The following is a 14,124-nucleotide window of genomic DNA, read 5'->3' as shown; positions in this document are numbered from 1 at the left end:
TGCTCCCCCTATAGATTGAGTAAAGTATGACCAAACAAGTACCATCTCTCTTGCTTTCTTTCCAAATCGGACTATTTCACCAACTTCAGTCAAAATTTACCTTTTCTTCAAAACCTACCATCACACAACCTATATACTGTATATACTTTTCTTCTCTCCTCCTGTGATTGGGATACGGTCATTGGGTCACCAGCAAGTTGTTAGACAGTCATTAGGTCGACATGCATTTAGGTCGACATGCATTTAGGTCGACATGCATTTAGGTCGACATGGGTTAGGTCGACCGGGTCATAAGGTCGATGGAGTCATAAGGTCGACAGTCAAAATGTCGACATGGGGTTTTTCACTGTTTTTTTTTGTGCTGACAGGCGGTATTTTCATGCCCTACCATCAACTAGGGTGAGGTAAGAGAATAAAATAGTGTGCCGGGTGTAGCGAGGCACCGAGCCCGAAGCATGGCAAGAGCACCACACTTTAATCTGTGTCCATGTCAACTCTGTCGACATTTGGATCAAAAAACAGTGAAAAACCTAACCCATGTTGACCTAAGGACCCTGTTGACCTAATCCACGACCTAGACTCATGTCGACCTTCCTGCATGTTGACCTAGACACATGTCGACCTAATGACTGTCTAACAACTTGCTGGTGACCAACTGATCCTCACCCCTGTCATTCAACTTCAACAGTTCACCCCTTTTCTAAGTAGGCAAGGGGAGATGGTGAACCTCTAGACTTCTGTTTTACCTGTTGGTCTGTGCCATGTATTGGCCTGTGCCCCCTGTGCAAGGCGTTAAAATAACACTCCACTTTTGTTTGGTGATTCAGACAAGTTTGAAGAATTGGAGCACTCCCAATGCATTCCCTTTCTTTCTGACCCCAAACACCAATGCACCACATCACACAGGATTTTCAAAACTCTTTTATTTGACCAGAACACCTCTTCAGATGCAACACGACACATGTTCCAAACAAGGCAAGCTATTTAGCCAGGAAACTTTATTATGGGAATCAAGCTCACTGTTTTAAAAATATTGCCTATAATGGGATGCGGATAAGATTGCTGGCAGTTAGAATACTAGCACGCAGCACCCCCTCTGTACTGTCTAATACAAGTGGATCAGGGTCCCCTCTCTCTCCTGAGGATGTTGGTCCTCCTTCACTGTGGTAGGCTGGACTCTAGCAGTAGTGGGGTAACTATTCACACCAAAAATAATAGCAACAAGCCACAAAGAGCACTATTGAACACAAATATCATGCATGTCAACAGTGTTTCCCTTAAACCTGTGGTCATAGCAAGGGCAGTGAGACAAGTGCCACAAATAGGGCTTTCTTCCTGTGGTATTTGTTATTAGAACTGGATGACAGGAGGACCTATAAGTACTGAATGTTTGCTTGTATCATTGGACATCAGGAAGGATTGTATTTCTGTGTCCTAAATCTGCTGTGATTGCCCAAAGCACCTTCAGCCTGTCCATACAAAATGTCATAGTATACCACATGCCATAATGCCCATTAAATATTATGCCACACACCGTGATGCCTATTACACATTATGCTTATTACTTGTTATGCCAGGACTCAATTTTTTTCTAAAGTAGGGACAACACGGACACTGTAATGCCGATTACACATCACACACCCATTACATAGTATACCATATGACATAATACCCATTACATGTTATAGCAAACACCATAATGCCCATTACCCCAAACACTGTAATGCCCATTACACATTAGGTACTTGTGTATCACGGCGCCCTCGATATGTGATCGCACGATTTTTCATCGCATTGCATGCCATACACCCGATGCACTGCGATGCGATTTTAGCCCCCTATGCGATGAAAAATTGTATAAGGACCCTAATGGGTGCTTTTAAGCACCCTAATGGGTGCTTACAATGTTAAATGCACCCCCACACCACCCCCTAGTATAAATGTGAACCCGAAGCATGGCGAGCGGCGGCGGTACACGTCCTATGACCTTTTCATACCCCCACTATCCACGTTGGCGCGGAGTTGATTTTATAAAGTGTGCGAGCCACCGAACCCCGCGTGAAGTTATGCGCGTCCCCTCGCTGGGCTCGGTGCGCTCGCCACGCTTTATAAAATCAACTCCACACCGAAGTGGATAGTGGGGGTATGAAAATGTCTGAGGATGCATACCGCCGCCCCTCGCGGGCTCGCTGCACTCGCCACGCTTCGGGTTCACGTTTATACTGGGGGGGGGAGTGGGGGTGCATTTATCATTGTAAGCACCCATTAGGGTTATAATCGCATCCCATCGCATTGTATGGCATTGTATGACATATACAATGCCATACAATTTTAAAATTGTATGACATTGTAGAACATCGCGCGATATCGCATCGCATGCCTTTATGGTATGCGATGAGATGGGCGCCGTGATATTACACAAGTACCACACATTATACCAAACACTGTAATGCCCAGTACATGTTATTCCAAACACCATAGTGCCCATTAAACATTATACCAAACACCGTAATGCCCATTACACATTATATTAAACACCATAATGCCCATTACACGTTATCCCAAACACTGTAATGCGCATTGCACATTACACCACACACCGTGATGCCCATTACATGTTACGCCTCACAAGATGCCCATTACATCACACACAATGTAATGCCCATTACACATTATGCGACACACCGTGATGCCCACACACACACATGGGGTGACGGGGGCACACAAAGGGTGACAGATGAAAGGACAGTAAGAGAGAGGGATAGGTTCACATATATACTGCGTCACGCGGGGCAAGAGGGGCAAAGCTTAAAAAAATTCCCCAACATGTCACAGCCTGCAGAGAACCCGAACCTCCACACCCCCACCCAGGTGACAGCAACAGTACAGACCCTCTCTCTTTACCAGGTGCTGCATGCATGCTCCTCCATGGTCCCACAGTTCTCCCTCTGTTCTGGAGCACGGCAGGCAAGTGAGAGCATTGAAGGGCGCTGGGCGGGGGTCACTTCACTGTCAAAGGCTTAATATATATATATATATATATATATATATATATATATATATATATATTTACCACCACAATAGTGCTAAATAGCGCCCAGACAGGAAAGACTAGTGTAACAACTGGGCGCTATTTAGCACTATTGTGGTGGTATTTGATTGGTGTAGCCTCACTAGTAGGGGGCTAAGTGCTATAAGCGACCTTCTGGTGTTTAGGATTAGCGCAAATCTAGGAATTTTGTGTGATATATATATATATATATATATATATAAAAGAAATGACAAGCGGTCTGCTTGTGATTTTGATGACCATAAGCAGACCGCTTTTCCTTTCTTCTGTATATTAAGCCTTTGAGTGCCGCCCACCAGACTGCCTATATATATATACATATATATATATATATATATATATTATATATATATATATATATATATAAACACACAGAAGGATTGGGTGCGCTGACACTTGCTGTAATTACTACAGAGACTCTCAAGTCCTCTGTGATAGTCTCTTATAGTTTTCAGCTGGCACTTGTCCGTAAACTTTGGACCGTTGCTCCCTTGCTATTACCCCAATTCCTGTGGGGTCACCACAACAAATCTGCAACAAATATAAGACAAGGGGCGCCCAATAGTGCAGTATCTCAAGTAAAAGATTTTAATACATAAAAAAATATAGAAGAAAGGGTTTTTGACTCCGAGTTGCGCTGGGTTGTGTGTGCAGCACCACCAAAATTCCTCCTGTTAGTGAGGAACGGTGTAGTAATCAGGAAAGTGGGGGGTGATTGGGGTGCGCTACTTAGTATAGAAACTGTACCTCCCAATATAACATTACAATTTCAAAACAGAATACAAATTTCTGAAATCGTGTTCTTGTATTTGAGGATGTTCCCAATGAATAGGCTCAGTCCATCTCTGGGTAAATAGTTCTTTTATTGGTGAAGAAACACGACGCGTTTCATCTCTAAGACTTCATCAGGGGTAAGAACCAATGGGTGAGTAGATTTTGTGTGGCTGGTCCTATTTGAAGTTTCTGCTGATCACAGCTGATGCAAATAAAATAAATATCACCTAGTCCTTCTCGATGGGGCTCAATTAAATGGAAGTTTCTGAGTTGAGAGTCTAGTGTAGGTTCTCACTAAGAACAATATCAGGACGCTCTCTCTGCAGTAACCTCCTCGCTCTGCATTCAAAATGAGAGGTTCCAGCCACACAAAATCTACTCACCCATTGGTTCTTACCCCTGATGAAGTTTTAGAGACGAAACGCGTCGGGTTTCTTCACCAATAAAAGAACTATTTACCCAGAGATGGACTGAGCCTATTCATTGGGAACATCCTCAAATACAAGAACACTATTTCAGAAATTTGTATTCTGTTTTGAAATTGTAATGTTATATTGGGAGGTACAGTTTCTATACTAGGTAGCGCACCCCAATCACCCCCCACTTTCCACATAAAAAAATATATCAAGATGTATGGCACGCGTACCATAAAAGTCATCAGTGGTGGACTATATACCACATGATATAGCTATTATTCCACACTGGCAATGCTGGAACAGAGGCTGGGGGCTGCATGCAGCACTCACAGATACTTAGCACGTCCGTCTGGCTTGTATCAGTGTCTCCCGGTAATCGTCCTCCGTCCGTCTCTCAGTTTCCGTCGGCGGGGCGACGGGAACCCTGTCCATCTCCACTTCAGAGAGACAGACAGGGTTAGGGGGGGTGCGGGGAGGCGACGGGGACCCCGGGTCTTCGCCGACAAGCCGGCGGTGACCCGGGGGAATCGATCGGAAGGGGACGCGCGCATCTCGTGCGCGTCCCCTTCTCGCTGTACAGATGGCGGCTGGCGGGGGATGGCGGCTGGCGTCACCAACGCCATCCCCTGCAAGGATGAGTCCTGCCCCATCTGTATATTATACATCCCAGGGAGACCGGCAGTCTGCTTTTAAAAGTTTATAGTTCCCAGGAGGTGCGGCACTCAGTATATAGAATAAATCACACTGTACCAACAGGTAATCGTCCTCCGTCCGTCTCTCAGTTTCCGTCGGCAGGGCGACGGGAACCCTGTCCATCTCCACTTCAGGGAGACAGACAGGGTTAGGGGGGGTGCGGGGAGGCGGCGGGGACCCCGGGTCTTCGCCGACAAGCCGGCGGTGACCCGGGGGAATCGATCGGAAGGGGACGCGCGCATCTCGTGCGCGTCCCCTTCTCGCTGTACAGATGGCGGCTGGCGGGGGATGGCAGCTGGCGTCACCATCGCCATCCCCTGCAAGGATGAGTCCTGCCCCATCTGTATATTATACATCCCAGGGAGACCGGCAGTCTGCTTTTCAAAGTTTATAGTTCCCAGGAGGTGCGGCACTCAGTATATAGAATAAATCACACTGTACCAACAGGTAATTTCAACGTATCAATCTTATTTAGAGTTTCGTCAGGATACAAAATGTCATACAGAATCGAGCTTACCTTATACCCCCACACACACCCACGTGCATTCAGTCTGGCAGCGCCGGCCGGTGACCGATGCGGAGCTGCAGTATGACATCATCGTGGAGCACCATGATGCACGTCAACAATGTGTATTAAAAAACATATAGTAACATAACATCAACAAATATATGCATATGGAACATATATAAACATACCAATATAATAGCAAAATGAAATGGGAGTGAACCGACAAAGATAACTGTTAATTCCATTGGGATACTATTTACGGAGAGTCTGACTGATTAAATAGCCTATAAATTAAAAGCCTATAATTAATAATGAGGTTTAACTACAAGGTTATTATTTAGGGTACTTGTGTAATATCTGGGCGCCCAATTTTTTCATTGTATTGCATCGCATCGCCTGGATGACCCAACGCTTCCTGAAACTAAACATGGCTAAAACTGAACTTCTAATCTTCCATCCCCCGAACACCCCCTCTTCTCCCACTATCTCCATCAGCATTGGTGAAACCGAGATCACCTCCACCGACCAAACGCGCTGCCTTGGTGCCATCATTGACTCCTCCCTCTCTTTCACCCCCCACATTCGTGCTCTCTCACAGTCTTGCCGCTTTCACCTACGCAACATCTCACGCATCAGACCATTCCTCTCCACTGACGCGACCAAAATTCTCATTCACTCTCTTGTCATCTCCTGCCTTGACTACTGCAACATCCTTCTCTCTGGGCTACCTCTCACCCGCCTCGCACCTCTCCAATCCATTCTTAACACTGCTGCTAGGCTCATCTTCCTCTCCCGCCACTCTACCTCCGCCTCCCCCCTCTGTCTATCTCTTCACTGGCTCCCCATTCCCTTCTCTTTAAACTCCTCACCACCACCTACAAGGCTCTCTCCTCCTCCACCGCTCCTTACCTCTCTTTACTGATCTCTATCCACACTCCCTCCCGTCCTCTTCGCTCCATCGCTGACCGCCGACTGACCTCTCACCTAATCACCTCCTCCCACTCCCGTGTCCAAGACTTCTCTCGCGATGCCCCCCTGCACTGGAACAACCTCCCACCACCCATCAGGCTTTCTGATTCCCTTACCTCCTTCAAGCGCTCCCTCAAAACCCACTTTTTTCGACTAGCCTATCCCTCCTCCTAACCTCTTTTGATCCTCCTATCCTGCCTCCGTGCCCATCCGTTCCTACTTTCCTATTGTTTTTCGTTCGTCCACCCACCTCCTTTTAGTATGTTAACTCTTATGAGTAGGGTCCTCCTTCCTCACGTACTCACCCTACCTCTTTACCTCACCTGTGCTCCTGTCCTGTTCTTCCCTTCCTCTACTTCATCTTCAGTCTCCTCGACAATTTTGACACCGACTTCTGAACTGATGCTGATTTTAGTTCTACCAGCTATACCCCTATTTATACTGTATTTTTCAACACACCCTGTACGTTACCTTGTAATTTGTTTTTTGTTTGCTATGTACGGCGCTGCGGACACTTTGTGACGCCTTATAAATAAACGTACTACTACTACTACTACTAAGGCATGCAATGCAATGTGATTTTTCATTGTAAAGACCAGATTTTTTTATTGTATAGTCACCCATGGGTGATTTCATACCCCAACTATCCAACTACGCATGGAGTTGATTTTATATAGTGTGGCGAGCGTGAATTCTATTATCATGTAGTGTTCAAGATTGGTTACTAACATTACTCAGTGTGCTGAGGGAAAAAATGTCTTGTTTTACTTAACCAGTATTAACCCCTCCCTCATGCACCTGGGTAATGTTACTGAACTAATTGAGCATCTACCACTATCTGTATGGACGCAGAATACATGTAAAGTAATCCGCGTCCCCTCGCGGGGCTCGCTGCGCTCGTCACGCTTCGGGCTCAGTGGCTCGCTGCGCTCGCCACACTATATGAAATCAACTCCATGCGTAGTTGGATAGTGGGGGTATGTAATCACCCACGGCTGACTATACAATTAAAAATAGGGTCTTTACAATGAAAAATCGCATTGCATCGCATTGCCTTAAGTAGTGGCATGCAATGAAAAAATCCGGCGCCCAGATAATACTCAAGTACCTTATTTAGTATTAACGCCAAATATTATGGCATTATTTAACATCATCATAAACAGCAGTTAAATGGATCAAAACATAGAGAGAGAAAGTTTCATTTAATCCCTTTGGTGCTAACACTTGTAGGCAAAAAAATCCATTCAGCCTCACGTTTTAATAACAGCAAACCCCTATCACCACCACGTCTTAGTGGTGGAATATGGTCGATCATTTTATACTTTAAGTTAGCCATAGAATGCCGGGCTACTGGTTGGTCACTTTTCCACTAATTAATGCTGCTCGTATAGATGAACGGTGAGCAGTCATGCGTTCTTTAAATTTTCTCTGGGTTTTGCTGGTATAGCTAAGCCTACATGGGCATAGAATTTGATAGATTGTGTAAGTACTTTCGCAGGTTAGATGATGTCTAATTTTACATTTAAAACCTGAATGCAGATGCATAAAGCTTTCTCCAGGAATAAGGTAATTACATGTTGTGCAACCGCACTTAAAACAACCATTTTTCTTGGATTGAAAGAAATTTTTATTAGAAGAAACACCCAATCCGAAGATGTCGGTTCTAACGGGCATATCTTTTAAATTCTTTGCTCTAGAATAGCATGGCATGCGTTTACTATCTGTCAGTTTAAGATCTTTATCAATTTGGACGATTGGCCATAGTCTTTTCATATTAGCATTTATGATGGGAGAGGAAGTATTAAATTGCTTAACAAAAGGGAACGAAGTCATCGTTTTATCACTTTTATCACCTTTCTTGGTTTGCAGTAAAGTTTTGCGATCCAACCTCATTACTTTATCTCTAGTATCCTCCAATAATTGTTTTGAGTAACCTCTTTCTAGTAATCGTTAAATTAATTTATTAATTTGAGTTAATGCCGTAGCGTTATTGCTGTTTATCCTATATATCCGCAACATTTGCGAATAAGGCAAACCTCTTTTTAAAATTTGTGAATGACAGCTCGTATTCCTTATGGAACACACTTGTCTGGAGTTTAGAGTTTTCAACAGTGATAGAAACATCAAGGAAATTGACATGATTCTTATCCATACAATAGGTTCATTTGACTGGGCTGGAACTATTATTGTGATTGGTAATTAAATCAATAAAGACATCCTGTGGTCCAGTCCAAAACAACAATAAATCATCTATATACCTTGTAAAAAAATGTATTTCCTATGTAATTTAGATTTTTCAATCTGCCATTGGAAATTATTAAAGTCAGTAGACGGAATGAAGGATAGAACTTCAGCCAAAATACTGTATTCAGTCTTAGATAATTCATAGGAATAGGAAGATACATTTACAACTATTTCTTCTCCTTGTTTGTTTTTCTCACTCGGTTGGAGCCTCTTCCTCTGCCCTCCACGTCTGGTGTAATGTTGTTTTTTGTTGTATTTTTCCTTGTTGTAACTCCTAAATGGAGTGTACTTCAGAGTACTGTTGTTAGCCTCCTGCGAGGATTCTGTATCAAGGGTAGTTTTACCTTTCCCTAATCTACGGAAGAATGGTTTAGTTGTTTCTCCAAGTTTATTTCCAGTCAGCCAATGATATACACAGTGATTTTCCTAATCTTTTTCAACCTTCTGGAATTTATCCCGTTTAAATTTGATAAGATCTTTCCTGTATACTGCTAATTGGTTAGTCAATTTGTTGATCCAATCTGCCTCGGAGTCTGTGGAAAGGTTTGCTAAATGCGTAGTTTCAAACAGTTTAATTTTCTCATTTAATGCATCCACTTTCTTAAACTGGTCGATCACAGAGGATAAGATCATACAGTATGAACATTTGTTCAGAATCGAGATCCATTTATAACAAAACTTCGGATCCATTCTCCCTATGGTCGGGCAGTTATGAACCCTAAAACCACGGGGAATACGTTTAGCGCGGAGTAATCACTGTGTGTGATCCCGTGTAGTTCATAGTCAATACGTTTTTTCTTTAAACGTAATGTCTCTGTAAACTGTATCCGGAAGGATGAATTCAACTTTTGTCAAATAGTTGATCCTTATGTAGGATTAGTTCTGCATCCGATTCTGAATAGCTGAATAAATCAGTAATCGGAATAGTAAAAAGATAAACAGTTCTTTATCAGAAGTCACATTAGATTCAGCCATAATACTATGGTCACACTTGTAGGCAAGAAACAATTTGATGCAAGTTACAGATGTCCTGTCCAAATTACCACAGGTCTGCGGATGATTGTATCAGGTAGACAGTCAAAAAGTTGCAAGTGAGCTGACGAAGGGGAGATCAATCAGTCAGCGGTGCCTTGTCAAAAGGATTGAACATGTACAATGGTCCAATCCTTATAATACATCCCAGGGAGTCCGGCACTCTGCTTTCTAAAGTTTATAGTTCCTGGTGCCTTCACGAGTAATTCAATATGTAGCCAGGAGATGCGGCACTCAGTATATAGAATAAATCACATTGTACTGACAAGTAATTTCAACGTTTCAATCTTATTTCGATTTTCGTCAGGATACAAAATGTCATACAGAATCGAGCTTACCTTATACCCCAACACACACCTAATAAAAATGTTTGTTTTAAGTGTGGTTGCACAACATGTAATTACCTTATTCCTGGAGAAACCTTTATGCATCTGCATTCAGGTTTTAAATATAAAATTAGACATCATCTAACCTGCGAAAGTACTTACACAATCTATCAAATTCTATGCCCATGTGGGCTTAGCTATATCGGCAAAACCCAGAGAAAATTTAAAGAATGCATGGCTGCTCACCGCTCATCTATACGAGCATCATTATTTAGGGGAAAAAGTGACGAACCAGTAGCCGGACATTTTGCCGAAGCTAAGCATTCTATGGCTAACTTAAAGTATAGAATGATCGACCATATTCCACCACTAAGACGTGGTGGTGATAGGGGTTTGCTGTTATTAAAACGTGAGGCTGAATGGATTTTTTGCCTACAAGTGTTAGCACCGAAGGGATTAAATGAAACTATCTCTCTCTGTTTTTATCTATTTAACTGCTGTTTATGATGATGTTGTATAATGCCATAATATTTGCCGTTAATACTAAATAATAACCTTGTAGTTAAACTTCATTATTAATTATAGGCAATTAATTTATAGGCTATTTAATCAATCAGGCTCTCTGTAAACATAAACAAAATAAACATTTGAAATTATATAGACTTTCTTCTATTTGCTAGAGTGATTTAACTTAAGGCTTGATTATTCTAATTGTAAAGATCGACACAAGGGGCGCCAACTTACGATTGTACTATCTATCTATATATATATATATATATATATATATATATATATATATATATAACCCAATAATCCACAACGCGCTGAAATTGTAGGTCAATTATTATCAAATAAAATAATCAAATAATATTGGCTGCCTCACCACAGTGTCCCCCGAGGGTTAAGGGACCAAAACAGATAGTATACAACACAATTGTGGAGTGGCGCCTAAATGTCCATACAGTGTATGATCCGCTGTCAAGTGAAGCAAGAGGAGACGATAAGTCCAATTTCTTATTTTATTGTAGTAGATCTTGTTGTCACAGATAACATATGTACATGAGTCATATATATATATATATATAAGCACTTACCCACTCTTACAGGAAAGGATTGGAACCAGCACACGGATATGAAGTGAAAGAAAAAACGTGGTTTATTGCACAACAGACAGCTGTTCACCTGACAGCCGTTTCAACTGGCAGCAGTTTTCATCAGATATATATATATTTGCATACTATACCACGGCGCAAAGTCCTCAGGTGTAGTGAATAAATGAAATTCCTTGCAGTGTGCTGCTTTTGTCCAGGACCATACCAAGGTCCAATTCCAAGTGCTTGAAAGAATAAAGAGAACGAGCTCCAAGAGCCAAATGAAAAACAATTCTTTACCAATAATAAATGCTCACATACAGTAAGGTTTCATTAAAACAGCTTGCCCGCGTCGGTTAACCCAGAAGAGCATGAGTCTGCAGCGTACTCACATAGCGTACTCACATACTCGTGTAGTCAGCCTCAAGCCTGCATTCACCTCTAGCAGAACACAATCAGTGCTGCGGCTAGTCCCAATCAGCTGGGTAGATGATGACGTCAGTATGTCTTCTGTATTGGCCACGTCCAATGCGTTTGGTCATATTATTACGAATGTTACATGTATGCTCTAATATACAAATTTTTAACAAGCGTTTTGTCTTTCCAACATAAGGATTTCCACAGCTACACTCCAGTAGATAAATAACATTATTAGATATACAGTACAAGACATTTTGCTCTTCATATTCCAAGTCTTCATACTGATGTTATTCTGAATCTTAGTTCTGTATTAACTGGCATATTTGCAAATCTTGCATTTATTGCAAGATAAAAAAAACCTTGCTACTGTAGATGTTAACCAATTTGATAGATTTAAGTTTGCTAGGTGCAAGTATTGATTTTAGTGCATTAGCCCTTTTAAAAACAATTTGTGGTCTTATCAAGTATTACAGCCCTAATTAAGGGATCTAACTTAAGAATCCCCCAGTGTTTGCCGAGAATTGTCTTAATTTCATTGCCATCAATATTGAACTTGGTCACAAACGGAACAAAAACCTTATCCTCTAATCTAGTTTTTTCCTATACTTTAGGAAATCTTGTTTATTCACACACTTTGCCTTAGTCCTATATCTATCGACTAAATTGACAGGATATCCTTTCTTTATGAATCTGGAACTGAAAATATCAGATTGTTCATTAAATTTGTCATGTGAATTACAGTTTTTCCTTATTCTTAAAATCTGAGAGTATGGTATATTTGTTATCCATTTTTTAAAATGGCAACTCTCATATTGTACGTAACTATCACTATCCGTTTTTTTATATGTGTATAGGTGGTCAATAGCACCCTTACTCAACCAGTTATTAGAATCATGTACCAGATACATAAATGTAATTTTCTCCTTACTACTGACATATGTAAAACTTAAATTATAACAGTTCATATTAAGCAAAAAAGTTTCAAACGAAGTCCCGTCACCCTGCCACACCAAGAGGTCATCTATGTATCTCTTAAAGTATTTTATATTATCTTCAAATTTGATGTTAATCTCATAATTGTTCTCCTCCCATTCCCCTAAAAATAGGTTGGCTAGGCTCGGGGCATATTGGGTCCCCATTGCCATACCACATTGCTGAAGAAAAAATTCCCCTTGAAAAATAAAATTGTTTTCCATAACTACTTTCAAACAATCAATAAAAATTCTCTATATAGATGCATCTTTCATAAGAAAATATTTAATGGCAGTAAGACCCCCCTCATGTGGGATCGAGGTATACAGTGCCTCCACATCTATGGAGCACCATATATAGGCCCTTATTCTGATCGGTGCGGTAATATCCGCGTGCGTTCGTGCCGCCGATGTTTTGTGTCTGCGCATGTGCAGAGGCGTCTCTGCGCATGTGCGAGCGGGGCGTACGGCTAAATCCCGCATGAAATGTGAACACTCCGAACAGGGGGTGGAGAGGGGCGAGAAGGGCTTTTTGGGCTCATTACCATATGCATACGCCCCGCGTTTCATGGGCGTTCCCATGCAAACGCTGGGAGTACGTATGGTAATGCAGCCGTGACGCACGTGTAGGGGGCGGACATATAACATCGCCGGATGTCAGCTGCCCGCCCAGATCCCTGCTTTTGCACGGAAAAATGTCCGTGTGGTCTGAGGTTGCGGGAGCTGGTGGAGCACTCGGTCCTGCATTCGATTGTCTGCGACCATCGAATGATGAGGGAGGTTCCCTGAGATGGAGGAGGCGTATTCCGTGAAAAATACACGTGCGGTCCGTTCGGCCAGCTTCTTACCGCGTACGGACGGAGTTGGCGATCCATATGGAAGGTGGGGTTTCGCACGCACGGTCCTGGCCGCATAATCTGATCCGGCCGCACCGATCAGAATAAGGGCCATAATCCTCTCTCCACTCAAAATTCTCTCTAAAGACTTCGGTTGAATCTCTTAAATAAGAATCTAATGCAGAAACATTTACATATATGTAAATCTATGAACTCAGATAAGAAGGATGTTGCTGATCCTATCCCAGTCACATTAGGCCTGCCGGAAGGTTTCAAAAATCTCTTATGAATCGGTAGGAAATAAAACATCGTTACCGAAGGATATAAATTAACTCTACACTCATATTCGTTCTTACTAACTAGTTTATTTTGTAAACCATACCCCCCCCCCTTATGTGGGGTGCCGGACGGGTTCCCGACAGTCGGGATCCCAACAGTCGTTTACCCGATGTCGGGATCCCGACTGTCAAAACGCCGACAGCCGGGTGCCCGAAGGCCACCCGCTTTTTCCCTCGTGGGGGTCGATAGAATAGGTGGCTCGAGTAGCGAGTCACCGTGCCCGCAAGGGGCATTTTTGCGCTCGCCATGCTGTCTGCCTCCGGCCAGTCGGGATCCCGACGTCAGGATAATGACTGCCGGGATCCCGACTGTCGGAGTCCCGTACCACACCCCCTTATCTGCTAGTTTAAAACTCAAATTATGATTGTCTTCTATGGAGTGGATAGTCTCCCTATAGAAATAAAATCTGGAACCCCCCCCCCCGCAAATACTGCG

At 42.7% G+C, this 14,124-nt stretch overlaps 1 protein-coding gene across 2 annotated transcripts in view; it reads left to right on the top strand.

The window, feature by feature from the left end:
• GALNT12 (polypeptide N-acetylgalactosaminyltransferase 12) overlaps positions 1–14,124 on the top strand; it is a 170,887-nt gene that overhangs the window by 117,264 nt on the left and 39,499 nt on the right. The window lies entirely within an intron of this gene.

This window comes from Crinia signifera, chromosome 5, assembly GCF_055691185.1.
Source record: "Crinia signifera chromosome 5, ASM5569118v1, whole genome shotgun sequence".
Classification (NCBI taxonomy): Eukaryota; Metazoa; Chordata; class Amphibia; order Anura; family Myobatrachidae; genus Crinia; species Crinia signifera.
This window is presented reverse-complemented; position numbering and strand designations above follow the sequence as displayed.